The sequence below is a fragment of the Populus euphratica genome, unplaced genomic scaffold (genome assembly GCF_000495115.2).
Source record: "Populus euphratica unplaced genomic scaffold, PopEup_1.0 scaffold94.1, whole genome shotgun sequence".
In the NCBI taxonomy this organism is placed as follows: domain Eukaryota; kingdom Viridiplantae; phylum Streptophyta; class Magnoliopsida; order Malpighiales; family Salicaceae; genus Populus; species Populus euphratica.
The window spans coordinates 389511-394709 of NW_011499977.1; positions in this window are offsets into that span (position 1 = coordinate 389511).

Here is a 5199-nt window from a genome sequence, read left to right on the forward strand (position 1 = left end):
TTAACATAAGTTATAATCATGAATGTCTGACAACATTTACAAGTATTAGCATTATTCGAATAAGATAATTAATGTAATCATGTTAATAATTTATAATCTGATTGAAACCTCCTTTGTGTGTGGTTTCTAATTGAATAATAAAAGTTTATACTATACTTGTTTGACATATCATTAGTGGATTCTCTAACCTCGACATTTGTTGTTATCATTGTTTGATCCTAACATTGATCTTCTATCTCAAAGTTCTCATCAATTTCTTCTTCTTTTTCTTTTTCTTCTTCTTATTATTATTATTATTATTATTACTACTACGACTACTACTACTATTAGTATTATTACTAGTATTATTACTATTATTAGTAGTATTTTTAGTATTACTGCTATTATTATTGTTGTTATTGTATTATTGTTATTTATAATTTATAGAATTAACTTCCTTATGGTTCAACCCTGGTCTTGCCAGGTTATTTATTACTTCAACACTCCTGCACTTGGGAGAAGATATCAATCTTTTGATCATATTATACACTATGCCTACTTTGAGCCAATGGTTGGGATTCTTCCCAACATAATCAAAGATTGAAACTTTTTCATAGTGTAGACAAGATTGCCTTCTTCCACCGCTTATAAATAGAGGTGGATTTAATAGCATGAGGAGGTAGAAAATTGGATCCAAAGTTAGCCAAAAAACCAGCTTTTTTGATTTCAGCATAGTCCTCTTTCTTCCATCTCTCTCCCTTCGCCGTTCCAGCCTCTAACCAGAGCCACCACTAGCTCCACCACAGTACGTTGCCAACCCATAACTAAAAGCCACCGTGAACATTTCTCTCTTTTCTGCAAACTGGTTTCTTCTTTCTCCCACATCAACTCTAGTGGCCAAAACTCTCCCTCAGCGCCGCCATCAACCTCTCATCTTCCACGACCTGACCACTTCCAACCTCACTTCAGGCCAGTGACAACAGCTTCTTCTCGTTTGCAAGGTCACCTCCCACTTCACTCCGCCAGCTGCAACTGTAAAGTTGCATACAGAATGTGAACTTATTGTTCATGTTCTACAAGCAATCAATTTCTTACTTGGGGCGAGCCAATTCTGGCCTAAGCCACCAAAAAAAAGAAATAAAATATGTTAGGCTGAAATCAGCCCACTGTTTGGGTTTATGCCCGACCCACATGTTTTAATAATATTTAATTAATATATTATATTATATTATATTATATTTTTTAAAGAAACAAAAAAATTCCAAAAAACAAAAAATTTCAAAAAATCATTTAAAAAAATTGTGATTTTCTCAAATATTTTTCTACTAATTTTGTATGATATCGAGTTGTATATTTACACTGTAAAATACAAATTCGGTATTAAAATACCTAAATTTTTCCAAAATATTTCAAATAAAACTTAAAAAAAATCTCAAAAACTTTTAAATCAATTTCCCTTTTCAAAAAAAAAAAATATTTTGTTTTTATGAATATGGTCAAATCCTAAAAACAATTCAGGCATATCTTCATAAAAAAAAAATTTCATCTTTTTCATGTTTTAAAATGCCAAATGGATAATCAACTTATGATTATCCATTGGGATTTGACCAAAATATAAAAAAATAATAATTTCCAACTTTTTTTTTCAAGGGTCCAAATGTAGACTTTAATATTTGTGGGGTGTATAATTTTACGATAAAGTACACCCTCAGGTATTAAAAATGCAAAATGTAAATAAATACGATGCTAAATTTAGACTTTAGAACAATTAGGATTTAACTCGATAAGGTAAAGATTCTTTCATGAAGAGAGATCTGTTTTGAACCTTAGAAAAGACCACCGAATATAAACCCAACTTAGAGAAAAACAATCAAATAACAAGGCAGCTTACTTTAGGTAGGATGCACTGGGGGTGATTGACACGACGAAAAGATTGATGTCTTCTCCCAAGTGTAGGAGTGGTCGTCCCTGAAGCTTTGGCACAAGGGGACATCATTGGAAAAACAATTGGAGAGGAACTTCAGGTCTCCACAATGTCGGCTCGAATGAATGCAATGTTTAACCATGCTGATGCTTTCATTGCTTTACCAGGTGGTCTAGGCACATTGGAAGAGATCTTTCATATTTCCTCTTGGGCTCAATTGCACATTCACCATAAACCCATAGGTTTGTTAAATGTTAATGGTTATTATGATAAGTTGTTGTCTTTTCTTGATCATGCTGTGGAACAGGAATTTCTAACATCTTCTGCACGACAAATCATAATCTCTGCTGCTACTGCTGAACAGTTGATTGACCAACTACAATCTTTCATTCCTGTGATTGATCCTTCCATGAGTCGCATAAATTGGTCATCTACGGGAAGCCGTAAAAAGCTTAGATTGGATTTGAGCCTTCATTTGTGAATTTTTGTGTCTTTTGGTTTTATTATTGTGTTTTGTTATTTCTTATTTTTGTTTTAGTGTGTTTCAGGTTTTGTCAGTGTTCGTTATTTCAGGTGATATCTTTTATACTCTATCTTTCTACCTTAGAACATTGAGGACAATGTCTCGTTTTGGTTGGGGGGAGAGGGTAGTAGTTGATAAAAAAAAATTGTTTTTCATTTCATAAAGCATGTGCATAATTGTTGTTACTAGGATGGCAGAGTAAAGGAGTTCTTTTGTTAAAGTGACTCTTGAGACGCATCTTAGTAACCATTCTTAACAAGGTCTATTATAATACTTCCTGAAATATTCAGGTTTACAAACTCTCGTATTGTTACCACTTAATTCTGCTCATATACTTATTTAACATGTATTCTTAAACCTTAATTTACACACACACACTTTAACATATGATTGTGGGTTGCATATTGGATTATTACATTATTTATGTTCTTTTGTTAAAGGTAACAACTAAGGGAAAGGGATTGTATATAATTAAAAAAAAAACATGAAAAAAAAGAAAGAAAAAAAAAAGAAAAAAAAGAAGAAAAAAAAATGATGATAATAAAAATGTAGATAAGTTTGGTTTCGTAGCCTCCCTAACCTAAGCAATTAAGTCCGAAGGGGTGTTTTAACACCTAATACCCTAAAGTCAACTGACTTGGGAGCTATTGGCCCAACGCTTGTTACATGGGTTGAGGAGAAAAGCTTAAGGGAATCAAACATTGCACTATCTACATATCAGTATCTGCGACCCGAGTTACTAAGCTCGTAGGGGTGTCTTAACACCTAATGCCCTAAGACCAACTGGTCTGGGAGTCATTAGCTGAAAGCTCGTTACATGGGTTAAAGATGCATGATGTTTTTAAAGTATATGTATATAGAGTTAAAAAAAAAAAGACAAAAATAGTAATCCCAACCCAAGGAAGTTAACCTTAAACATTAGAACAAAAATTTTGTTTTCTTCCAAGAAAAGCCCCATAATTATGTGTTGATACATTGAGCACAAAAGAAAGGTTTATTAATATCTTGTTAAGAGGTATTGAGCAGATATATAAATTTAATGAGAGTTTGTTTATCTGGATAGACTAATGGAAGTTAAATGATGAATACCTTGCTTTGTGGAATATACAAATTGTTTTTCTATTTTACGCTTTGATTACTAGGGACTAGTAATAAGCTGGTTGGGGGGTGTGATTAGTACTTAAAAGTGCATTTTTATCATGGTTTTATATCATCATTTTGCACTTGAAGTATCAATAACTCCTTAACTAAAATATGTTTTATAATAATGTATCTAATAATATAAGATACCTTTAATTTGTGGTAAATGTCTATTTTTAATGCAGGTCTATCACATAAATGAAAGGATTGATTGATGACTTTAAGAACTTAAATTGCAAGGATAAAGAGATGGCCAAACTTAGAAAAGAGATGTCGGTGCAATCCAAACCGGAACACTGTTCGGTAATTGGGTCATATCTAGAGCTATATATCTCAGATTTAGGTCCAATTTATATGGATGGAAAGGTAAGACATAGGCCTACAACTTTCATATGGAGCCCAAGATCTAAAAAGGCCATTATCAAGTCCAAATTGTAGCAACAACAAAGAAGCCCGAATCTGTCTTCCAGCCCGAGCACTGTTCGGTATTTTGGCCATATCTGGAGTTCTAGAAGTCCAAATGAGCTGAATTTTTTACACAAGAAAGCTGAGACAATTGCCTACAACTTTCATGTTTGCAACTGGCTCCAGTTTTGACGTTATCAATGACGTTTTGGGCAGACAAGAGAAGATAAGGATTGTCACCAAGTCAAGAGTTGGAGAAGATAAGGATTGTCACCAAGTCAAAAGTTGGCCACCCACTCATCAATTAGTCATCAAATGAATAGTTCCCAATTTTGGCCTATAAAAGGAGGCATTTGCCATGCATTTAGGCATCTTGGTTTCCAGATCAAGATCATGCTCTTCCTTTCTTTCTTTGTATTTTTTGTATTGCTTATGCTTTGCTTTCATTAATATCAAGTTTATGTCTTTCATTTCCTTTCCTTTCCTTTGTTAACTCTTATCTATTTATATTCTTATTTTGTTTATTTATTTTTCTTTCTTTTATTATGTCTAGCTAAGTTTATCATGTCAAGGTGAAAATGCTACACTAATGGTGTAAGAATAAGCATAGTGTAAACTTAATATGGACTTTAATGTTTGATACTAACATGTTTTATATTTGTTATCTTGTTCACTCTTTAATACCTTGCTTGTTAAATGACTAATCTTGATTTATGTTGTATAACACCTGGTACAACAAATGCTTGACACTTTCATAGCCCATAATGTATGGTATAACCGACACCTGAGCTATGAAAGAAACTTGATTTGTTGTTAACATAAGTTATAATCATGAATGCTTGACGAGATTATTAACATCAGTTATAATCATGAATGCTTGACGAAATTTACAAGTATTAGCATTAATTGAATAAGATGACTAATGTAATCATGTTAACAATCTATAATCTGATTGGAACCTCCTTTGTGTGTGGTTTCCAATTGAACAATAAGAGTTTATACTATATTTGTTTGACATACTATTAGTGGAACCTCTAACCTTGACATTTGTTATTATCATTGTTTAATCCTTACATTAATATTCCATCTCAAAGTTCTCATCTTCTTCTTCTTCTTCTCTATTTCTTTCTTCATTATTATTATTATTATTATTATTATTATTATTATTGTCATTGTTGTTATTATTGTCATTATTATTATTATTGTTATTATTATTAGTATTATTATT